Here is an 11,834-nt window from a genome sequence, read left to right on the forward strand (position 1 = left end):
GTTTACCCTAGAGGTGCAACAATTTGTTGTTATTAAAATAATATTAATTGTTCTCTATATATTAGAAATTTCACTTGTAGCCATTTCCATATTGAATTAAATTTGTGCTTTTATTGTTTTAGGTTTGTGACATCAGCTTGAGACATTCACAAAACATCTGATCAGAGCTACTGTGCTGTAGACAGACAGGCTTCTGCAGGACAGTTCTTTGAAGCAGCACTGAAGACCATGGCACCTTCAGAGACTGTGACTCTGCTGAAGACTCTCATCACATCTCCTCTGACCACAGCTGAATTTGAGAGGAGCTTCAACGTTGAAGAGAATCCAGACTTTCCTCAGGTACATCACATCATGCTATATAGAGAAGAATCTTGTTAAAGCATCCCTGACTTTAACCAGAGTCATGAAGAAATTTGCTTCTCAGTTACAGAAGAGCAAGATTTATGTACAGAAAATACACTTCATGACATTGTAATGCTGTTTTATTATTTTTATTTGTTTAATAAATACACTGGCTTGATACAACTTAGTACATGTTTGATTGCTTTTGGAGATGAGCCTATATTGGACTTGTAGCCCCCCTGGAGAAAAATCCACCAGCCGCCACTGGTCAGGGGTGTTTAAATGTGTTTTATTTGCAGATGACACCACATTTTTTTGTTTGGGTAATGATATACAACGGATGATGGAAATAATGCAAACAGAATTTGTAAAAATACAAACCTGGTTTAAACTTAATAAATTGTCACTAAATTTGGATAAAACTAATTATATGACATTTAGCAATAAAAAGAGAATTGTTGATGTTCCATTTAGAATTAATGATGTGGAGATTTGTAGAGTCAGTGAGGTGAAGTTTTTGGGCTTCATTATTGATGAAAAACTGACATGGACATCTCACATAAACCATTTAAAAACAAAAATAGCCAAATCCATTGCAGTATTATACAAAGTAAGGGACTTACTGTATTTATTCATGTATAATACTAGAAATTTAACCATAAAAATCATCCGTAAAGTAGGGGGGTAATATTATACACGGGTTATTAGTAATTAGATTTTTTATGCTTTTTAAGTTCAAAAACTGATGATCGAATTATTCTCAAGATCATATTATACATGAATAAATACGGTATTTAATGACAAAACACTGTTTATATTACATAATGCAATAATTGTTCCACACTTGATTTACTGTGTTGAAGTCTGGGGTGAAGTGTGCAAAACAATCATAAATCCTATTTTTATTTTACAGAAAAGAGCCATCAGAATTATCACCAGAAAACATTACTGTCACCCATCGAATATATTATTTTCTAAATTGAAATTATTAATTTTTTATGTGTTGGTTGATTATAATATCTTGCAGATTATGTATAAGGCTAATAAAAATTACCTTTAAACATCCTGTTATATTTTGTTAAGAGAGAAAGTTTAGATAATCTTAAGGGACTTGAGATGTCTATAAAACCTAAAATTCGAACAAATTTGAAGGATCGATGCACTTCAGTTCAAGGAATAAGATTGTGGAATGATCGGGAAAGTGATCATAAAATTGTTGGTTTGATGTGTTTGATTAAGAGAATGATTCAAATAAGTTTGTTAAAGACATTGAGGCATTTTGGTGATTTTCACCTCATGCCTCTCCACGTATCTGGCAACARTGAGTGAATGCACCTGCTGATTGAACGCACCTGCATAGGAACTGGCTCATCACTGCTGGCTTTAAAAGGAAGACTGGAGGATCAACTCATCGCTGAAGCATCAAACAGCTTTGGGTACGATCTCAGCCTGTGACTAGTTTCTGTAAACCTGTTTTGCCTAACCTCCGTGTTTTTATGTATTTACTTGTCTTCAGAATTAAGAAAATCACCCTGGAACTGTTCTGGATCCCAGTCACGTCTGCCTGCCTGCCGAGCCTCTCACCTGTTCCATGCGCTGCCTCTTCACCTCCCCAATCACCTGTAAATACAACACTCACTTGTAAATATCACGTTTGGATTTTTGGACTCTGGACCTCCTCTCCTGTATTAAACCCAAAGCCCTCACCAGTAAGCATAAGCCATTACCTATTGAACATTATTTCCTGGATACCTTTTACTTACCTCTGCAAATCCTCTGCTTCCAGGTCCCGCTCCCCACTTCTCTCTCCCTGTGTAAATAAACAAATCATTTTATTATTATTCAAGTTTTGGTCTCCTGTGTTCTTGGTATTTGCTCACGTTGACTCTTGTTAAATCGTGATAGTATGCTTCAGCCAAGCAGTATGTCCGTGAGCAATACCGGGAATAATCCTGGGTCCGACACTTATTCAGAACAAAAACTTAAAGATCATGAACATATGTTAAATCAGTTATTTATCAGTTACATCTAGAAACCAAGTCCATGTTAAATCAAGTCTCTCAAAGTGTAATTTCCATTGATAACAGACTAAACACCAGCACTCCTTCCGCTCCAGTGCCCTCTCCAGTTCCTGCCACACCGGTACCAGTTTTTCCCTCCCGGGAACCCGATCTCAAGCCATCTGAATTCTTCGATGGTAATGTAAATCAATGCGGAGGTTTTTTGTTGCAATGCAAATTAGCCTTTGCCCGATCTCCCTTGTTTTTTTCCCAATCATTCAGCGCAAATCACATACAGTATGTTGTAACCTCTCTTAAAGGAAAAACTTTAAAATGGGCACAAGCCTTTTTGTCGGCTCATTCCGCTGAAACCCTCACCATTCAAGTTTTTCTCCGAGAATTTCAGCGTGTGTTTGATCATCCTCTCCAGCAGGAGGCAGTAGCTAAACGTCTAATCAATCTACGCCAGGGGAAGAGGTCTGTTGCTGAGCACTCCATGGACTTCCGCATTGCTGCTGAGGAGGCGGGTTGGGAAGAGTTGGCACAGGTATCTTTGTAAACTCATTGTCCGAGCAAATTAAAGATCAGTTGGGACGAATTAATCGCTTTGTCTATCCGAATTGACAACAGACTCCGTGTAAGGAGAAAAGAACGGGACTACAACTCCCAGAATCCCTGGAGACCTGTTTCCGCACCCAACAACGAACTTCTACTTCCTGATTCCTCACCAACTGGTAACGAACCAGAAACCATGTAGGTCGGACAAACACGTTTAACACCAGAAGAGAGGCAGAGACGCTTTCAAGCAAAATTATGCATCCACTGTGGGAATCCGGGACATTTCGTCGCCTCATGTCCACGTCGGGGAAACGGGCCAGTTCGTCAGTAACCCAGGGGAGGCTGACGAAGGACATTAAATTCTCCCCTAACTCTCTGCTTTCCTTACCTGCCACAGTTGTTTTTCATCAGGTTAAACTACCCATTTCTGCTCTCGTTGATTCTGGGTCAGAACAAAATCTCATCTCCAGCGATCTGGTGGAACAATTGGGTATACCCATCTCACCACTCGACCCACCCCGTTCCATCACCGGGCTCACTGGACAACAACTGTCTCAGGTCAAATACAAGGTTCCAAACCTACAAGTGATCGTTTCTGGAAACCATCATGAGATCGGTGAGTTTTTTGTTTTTGATTCCCTTTCTCCTCAACTTATCTTTGGTTTTCCTTGGCTCAGCACRCATAATCCTGTATTTAACTGGAAAGAAAGGAGGATAGAAAGTTGGAGTTCTCACTGCCTTAAAGTCTGTTTACAATCGGCTGTTACCACCTCTGTTAAAGGGGAGGAACCACCTATTGAGGAGATTGATTTGTCTGGAGTTCCTGAGGCCTACCATGATCTTACACCAGTTTTTAGCAAAAATAGAACCTTATCATTAGACTATCTACATCACCCTTAGGAGCAGTTTTTTTTTGTAGCTAAGAAAGACAAGACCTTGAGACCCTGCATTGATTATAGAGGGTTAAATCAAATAACAGTAAAAAATAAGTATCCATTACCTCTCATCGACTCTGTTTATGATCAGCTCCATTCCGCCACCATATTCACAAAACTGGATCTAAGAAAGGCTTATCACCTTGTTCGCATTAAAGAAGGTTAGTGGAAGACTGCCTTTAAAACCCCCCTTGGTCATTTTGAATACCTCGTTATGCCTTTTGGACTGGCTAATGCCCCTGCACTGTTTCAGGCCCTGATTAATGACGTTCTAAGAGATTTTCTCAATGATTTTGTATTTGTCTATCTTGATGATATCCTAATTTTCTCCCACGATCAAGAACAACACAAACTACATGTTAAAGCWGTTCTCCAGCGCCTGTATGAGAACCAACTTTTTGTCAAAGCTGAAAGATGTGAGTTCAACATGACCTCAGTCTCATTTTTAGGCTTCATCTTGGAGAAGGGGCAGTTCCGTACTGACCCCGAAAAGATCAAAGCAGTGACAGAGTGGCCAATCCCTAAGGATCGCAGACAACTACAACGCTTCCTGGGATTCGCCAACTTCTACAGATGGTTCACCAGGGACTACAGCAGAATCGCTGCTCCTCTCACCCAACTGACATCTACTTTACAAACTTTCACCTGGACTCCTGAGGCTGATAGCGCATTTGGTGAGTTAAAGGCTCGTTTCTCACAGGCTCCCATCCTTTGCCACCCTGATCCCAAGAAACAATTCTTCGTGGAGGTGTTTCTCGCAGGCTCCCATCTTTTGCCACCCTGATCCCAAGAAACAATTCTTCGTGGAAGTTGATGCCTCGGATCTCGGGGTAGGGGCTGTGCTCTCGCAGAAATCTGAATGCAGTAACAAACTACATCCGTGTGCTTTTTTTTCTCGACGACTATCACCTGCTGAGATCAACTATGATGTGGGGAACCGGGAGTTATTGGCCATAAAACTTGCTCTCGAGGAGTGGAGACACTGGCTTGAAGGTACAGAAATACCCTTTGTCATTATGACTGACCACAAAAAATTTAGCTTATCTCCAAAATGCAAAACTATTAAATCCATGACAAGCCCGTTGGTCTCTATTCTTCACCAGGTTCAACTTCACTATCACTTACATCCCGGGACCCAAAAACGTTAAATCAGATGCTCTTTCCAGACTCTTCTCTCCATCAGATTCTCCTGAAAAAGAATCCACCATTCTACCCAACACCTGTTTCGTGGGGACCCTTACCTGGGATATAGAGAACACCATTCGCCTGGCTCAGCAATCTGATCCGGATCCTGGAACTGGACCTTCTGGTATGAGATTTGTACCTAAGGCAATTATTGGTAAGGTATTGGACTGGATTCACAATCATCGCTTCACTTGTCACCCTGGCATCTCCCGCATGATTAGTTTCGCTAAAAGATACTTCTGGTGGTCCTCCATGAACCAAGATATCAAAGAGTTCGTAACTGCTTGTACTGTCTGTGATACTAATAAAAGCAGCGACCAACAACCTGCTGGTCTCTTACGTCCACTGCCCGCCCTTGGTCCCATATCGCCCTGGATTTTGTTACGGGTCAACTTCCATCTGAAGGTAACGCGGTCATCCTCACTATTGTTAGATTTTCTAAAGCTGCTCATTTTGTTCCACTGGTGAAACTGCCCACAGCCTTGGAAACTGCTCAGCTCTTGGTTAAGAATGTTTTTTTGCCTTCATGGCATCCCCTCTGATATTGTCTCCGACCGTGGACCCCAGTTTGTCTCTCAGGTGTGGAAAGCTTTTTGTTCTGCATTAGGTGCTACAGTCAGCCTCAATTCTGGTTACCACCCACTATCTAATGGGCAGTCCGAGAGGTGCAACCAGGAGTTAGAGTCCACACTGAGATGCGTCATCAATATCAACCCTTCCTCCTGGTGCACATACTTACCTTGGGTACAATACTCCCATAACTGTCATTCCTCATCTGCTACCGGTTTCTCTCCATTTGAAGCATCTCTTGGTTATAACCCACCTTTGTTCCCCAGAGAGGAGACTGAAGTTTTTGTCCCTTCAGTACAGCATCACATCCGCCGTTGCCATAAGATCTGGAACCAAACACAGAAGGCACTACTCAGGACTTCACAACAAAACAAGCGATTTGCTGATCGACACCGTTCATCCGCCCCATCTTACAGGGTGGGACAAGAGGTATGGCTTTCCACACGCAACATTAATCTAAAAGATTTTCCCAGGAAACTAGCACCCAGGTTCATCGGACCATTTCCTGTGGAAAAGATCATCAACCCATCTGCCATCAGACTCCGTTTACCAGCCTCAATGAAGATTCATCCCACTTTTCATGTGTCCCAACTAAAGCCAGTCTCCACCAGTCCTCTGTGTCCTCCCACCAACACCCCACCACCCGCCCGTCTGCTGGATAATCAACCCATCTACACAGTCAAGAGGATTCTGGATGTGAGGAAAAGGGGACGTGGTCTCCAGTTCCTTGTGGACTGGGAGGGCTATGGACCTGAGGAGAGGTCATGGATCCCGAGGTCTTTCATCTTGGATCCTACGCTCATCTCAACCTTCTACAGGGAACATCCCGAGAAGAAGCTGTAGATCGCCTGGAGGTGATCTTTAAAGGGGAGGTACTGAGGCATTTTGGTGATTTTCACCTCATGCCTCTCCACGTATCTGGCAACACTGAGTTAATGCACCTGCTGATTGAACGCACCTGCATAGGAACTGGCTCATCACTGCTGGCTTTAAAAGGAAGACTGGAGGATCAACTCATCGCTGAAGCATCAAACAGCTTTGGGTACGATCTCAGCCTGTGACTAGTTTCTGTAAACCTGTTTTGCCTAACCTCCGTGTTTTTATGTATTTACTTGTCTTCAGAATTAAGAAAATCACCCTGGAACTGTTCTGGATCCCAGTCACGTCTGCCTGCCTGCCGAGCCTCTCACCTGTTCCATGCGCTGCCTCTTCACCTCCCCAATCACCTGTAAATACAACACTCACTTGTAAATATCACGTTTGGATTTTTGGACTCTGGACCTCCTCTCCTGTATTAAACCCAAAGCCCTCACCAGTAAGCATAAGCCATTACCTATTGAACATTATTTCCTGGATACCTTTTACTTACCTCTGCAAATCCTCTGCTTCCAGGTCCCGCTCCCCACTTCTCTCTCCCTGTGTAAATAAACAAATCATTTTATTATTATTCAAGTTTTGGTCTCCTGTGTTCTTGGTATTTGCTCACGTTGACTCTTGTTAAANGGCCAATTTCAAGGCATTTAGAAGAGGAAGTGATGAGAAGATAAGTTTATTTTCTATTTAAACACAAAAACAACAGAAGGGTGTGAGAACTGCACTGCAACTCAAGCATGATTGATTCATGAAGATGATCCTTGCTTTGTGCAGGGTCAGTGGGAATATGACCCAGAGTACCTGTTCTCCCATGTTTATGTTCCGTCTTCTTCTAAATGTGTGTTCTGAACTGTAATTTCATTGTGCTCTGTACAATGACAATAAAGGTCTAATCTAATCTAATGTAAAGGCCTACTATCAATAAGAAGTTAGATTATCTAGATTTTTATTCTTTACTGGAAGAGACTGTGTTTTTTTATTTACCTAATTTCTCACACAATAAAGGATTTTATTTTTATTTCCATGTGTCATCTGTTGGAATACAGTTTTTATTGATTGTTTTTGAGATGGTGATGAGTTTATTCAAACAGGTCAAAGCAATCAGTAAAAACTGTATTTCATTTGTCAGGCACAGTCTGAAAAAAAAGAATGTAATCAACAAAATTTGCATCAAACCATATCGGCTTCTGGATGCATTTTTGCAAGAGGGCAAATTTGACTACAAACGGCACAGGCATGTAAGCTACGTACAGTCAAATGCTACAATGACAAGCAATGGTGCACTGATTCACACATGAGTGCTGTATTTTGTATTTTGTTGCCCATTGTGTAATGATTGATGGGAGGTGCTCATACATTGTGTCAAAGTCGAATTGTTTGAAGGCAAAGTTTGCCTTTGTTCTTTATTTTAAATGTTTTGACACAGTTGTTGCCTCTTGCAAACAAAATGTGTCATTTTGACCACTGTGCCAATGTTTAGGCCTCTGCTTTAACTGTTTTGAAAATGTGGGCTTTGAGTTGAGGCTGCGTCAAACAATCAATAAAAACTGTAAAGGTTAAAATACAGCAAAACACTCACTGAAAAGTAAAACTTGAAAAATGTTATTTAAAAGCAGCAAAATACTGGCTCAAAGGTTAAAGTCGCAAAATGCTAAAAAAAAAAATAGATAAACTTTAGGTAACAGTTGCAAAATGCTAAAAGACAAAAGTAACAAAATGCTAACTAAAAGTAGAAACACTGCAGCTAAAAGCATACATATTCCTTTGGATGTTTACTTGTATATTGAGCCTCAAAAATCTGTAAGTTTTACAAAAAATCCACTTTTTGCTCACACAGACTGTTGGCCATAGAGATGACAGCAAAGCAAAGCAGAAGGAAATGAGGACAGTAGAAGTGGAGAAGTTATTTCTAGTGACAGAGTTGGTTGGAAGATGGTTATTTGACGTTATTGTTTTTTGTTGTTTTTTGTATCTCCTACAGGCTCTGAAATGTTAAAGAATAATTGAAACAGATTTTGAAAAAATTCTATTGCTCTATACATGAGGGAAAATCCATGTAAGTTACAGACAGCCTACAACTTGATATGTTTTTAAAAGTAATAATATTTAAGCTAGAAGGTAAAAGTAGCAAAAGGCCAGATTTAAAGTATCAAAACTCTTTACAGAAGTAAAACATTGGCACATTTTCTTTACCTTCTAAACGTTTAACTACGAGAAGTGAAGAGTCAGACTGGTAAAAAAACTGCGAAACAAAATTTTTTAAACCAACAAAGAAGAACCTCCAAGGAAGAAAAGCAATCTGCAAATTTAACAGCAGAGCTCCTTCAAAACAAATCAGGAAGCAATAAATCTAACAAAACTACTGATCTGGGAAATAATTCCTGATATTATGACTGTTAAACTGATGTAGAAACTCCATATGTTTTCAACACGCACAAAAAAGTTCAACCTAAACATATTGAGATTTAAGCTGCATTTATTGAAGACTTCAGATAAACTTTGGAATATTTTATACAGTATACAGTATGTGCAGTAGTAGCTGAACTTGTAGGCTACTGCTCTTATGTGCACATGGGGTCAGAGGTCAACAGCTTCAGCTCAACTGTCATAGTGAATAAAGATCAGATGTTAGCAAAGATATTCAAGAGTCATTTATTTTTTATTTTATTTGAATTTATTATTAACCATTATTTAAGCAGGCAGATCCCCCACAGAGCTCACAGATCTGTTTTGCAAGGGAGGCCTGGGTCTGAAGGCAGCCTATTTAACATGTTTTTTTAGTCTAAGTCATCAAAGTGAGCTATGTCATGCCTAGAAAAATCATTGTTGGAGCTTACTTACTGTTCGATTTGAGGGGCTGTTTCTGAATCAATGTGGCCGTTGAGTCAAAATCAAGAAAGAAATGGCAGACTTTTAACTGGCACTCATGGAACTTACAGAACAAATAACAACTGTTGTTGATCAAAAACAGTATTGTGTTAGTATTTATGTGGATTTAAGGAAAGCATTTGACATCACCAATCACAATATTCTTCTTGAAAAACTAGATAAATATGGTATAAGAGGTCCAGCACTACAGTGGGTATCTAGCTATTTGAAAAATAGGAAACAGTTTGTACAAATAAATGATGTAAGATCTGAACTTAGTAATATCACATGTGGAGTTCCACAGGGTTCTGTACTTGGGTCAAAGTTATTTATTTTGTATGTAAANGCCTCCTTTCATTTCAAGTGTGATTTTTTTTTCTCTTGTGTATAAACTTTTTTAGTTTTATTTTTAAATGAAATGAATAAATGATTAAAAACTGGCATCTATTTAATTAAAACTTTAAAAAATTAACTCTTCAACATGCTGGCCAATATTTACAGCAGCACATAGAAATTATTTAGAACATCAAGAAAGAAGTTGTTAATCCACAAAGCTACAAAGAACAATTAATGAGTTTGAGTTGTTCATTCTTAACGTAGACAGGAGAGCGGAGACTGCACCACCTTTGACTGGAATGAGTCTAAAGATAATATTAGTGCACTACAGCAGGGAGTCTTTATAAAGGAATAAAGAAAAAAAGAGAGCAAACTGAATGCCTTCATCCATCAGGGAATCTGAGTGGAGAACTAACACAGGAAGTCTTTTCCCTCCAGAGGAAACCAAGTCTCGTTACTGTAAAAGCAGCTGACCCTGTGGCTTCTGTCGGGAAGGAATGCACGCTCAGGAGACAGACGGGGAGACAAATAGGAGCTCAGACTGTACAGAGGATCACCCTCCAGTGCTTACGCTCACCCTCCTCCCTCCAACTCCCTCACACCCTCTCACTCACCCAATGAGTATCATTTCATCTTCCTTCCTCTCTCCCTCTCTCTGCACACACACACTTGCAGCCGCTCAGCGCTCTGACGGATGAGGAAACACTGCCAAGCACCACTGAGGGGTGAGAAGAGTGTGTTTCTTCTCCACTCTGGTGTGTTTTCTGTCTCTTGTTCCTGGCTTCTTTCATGAGCTACTCATTTCAGCCCCTGTAAGGATGAGGAGGGACTATTTGTGAGGAAGACTCAACAAAAGAACAGAGAACGAGGAGCAACAGGGTGGCAGAGAACCAGGGGAGCTTTGGCTTTTTCCTCCAGGATCGGAGAAGGTTAGTGAAGAAATGTGCTCATTTTCAAAGCAAAACTGTCCTTTTCTGTTCTTTACTTTAATTTCTGGCAAGTTTTCTCCATCCGCAGCATGTCCTTTCCACAAACTTACACCATTTTCTTTTTCTCAGAGTGAGTTTTCTAAATTTAGAATACTGTGCAAGTCGTTATGCTCCATTATAGTGATATCTCTCCAGCCTCTTTGTTGATTTCCTGAAGTTTCAGTCTAGGTCAACAATACTGTTTAATTTCCCAAAGGAGGAAGGTGGATGGGATGCAGCTAAAATTCTCAGGTGGAAATCTCTCCCTCTTGAAAGGGGAAGCAGAGAGTGATCTGTGAGGAAAGGCGAGGACAGCTTCCCCCTCATTGCTGCTCATCAGCTGTCACTTTACACAGGAGGCAATTAAACGGGGATTGGCAGCCGATGCTGCTGGTAACTTAGAAACAGGCGTGTGGGAGACGCACGGTGCCATATGATAGGATTCAGGAGGAGAGAGAGCCAGGGGAGGAAGGAAATTCCCTTTGTTCATTCACACAAAAAAGCCTATTCTTCTTTGAAAAACCTGCTCTCGTCTGTGTAAAAACTGGCCTGAGGGCAGCAGTTGTGAGCTTTTATGATTTTGCACCGAGGTGGACAGTGTTCAAGTGTGTGCACTGAGAGGAGCGCAGGAAAGTGTGTGCGCTTTGTTTGGATGCATTGTGTCTGTTGGAGGAGGTGAAGCTCTTCCCCTTTAATTACTGCAAATAAAATAATTATTTTTATTAGTCTTTCTATAAATACTGAGTAAGATGTAACACTCAGAGTATTGTGAATGCCTCTTAGCCACTGCTACATTACATTTTAGCTTAGTAACGGATTTTTTATCATTTTTTGTGTTGACTAGTTTTAACTACATGCAACAATCTCAAACTGGGTTATCTCCAAACCCTAAGGATTATTTTCCAAGAGTTTTATTTAAAAAGTGTTTTGTGATTCATAAGATATTTTGTTGACGGGCAGGATTAACACCAGCAGTCTATGCCAAAGTTTTAAGGAAGACATACGTTGTGTTTGGAGTATGTTTTATACATGAAGCTCAGCTACAAACAAACCATATTTCAGCTCAGTATTTTCTGCCATTTTTGTGTTTACACTCTGTTGGTTGTGGTGGCCATCTTGAAATGGGTTGATTCCAGACATTATCTAGTTATTTGTGAGCATCAAAAGTTTCATTCAAATCCATCCAGTGGTTTATGAGA

The 11,834-nt window shown here is 40.4% G+C and overlaps 1 protein-coding gene across 4 annotated transcripts in view; it reads left to right on the forward strand.

Moving 5' to 3' along the window:
* Positions 1-10,276: 10,276 nt before the first annotated feature.
* Positions 10,277-11,834, forward strand: part of shisal1 (shisa like 1) — a 103,714-nt gene continuing 102,156 nt past the window's right edge. For 2 of the 4 annotated variants that reach the window (XM_014017690.1, XM_014017688.1), the window contains exon 1: positions 10,277-10,596. The gene's annotated coding sequence lies outside the window, so the exon portion shown is untranslated. The remainder of the gene's footprint in view (positions 10,597-11,834) is intronic. The other 2 variants (XM_014017689.1, XM_014017691.1) reach the window with 2 other exon arrangements.

This window comes from Austrofundulus limnaeus, unplaced genomic scaffold (genome assembly GCF_001266775.1).
Source record: "Austrofundulus limnaeus strain Quisiro unplaced genomic scaffold, Austrofundulus_limnaeus-1.0 Scaffold174, whole genome shotgun sequence".
NCBI classification, from domain to species: domain Eukaryota; kingdom Metazoa; phylum Chordata; class Actinopteri; order Cyprinodontiformes; family Rivulidae; genus Austrofundulus; species Austrofundulus limnaeus.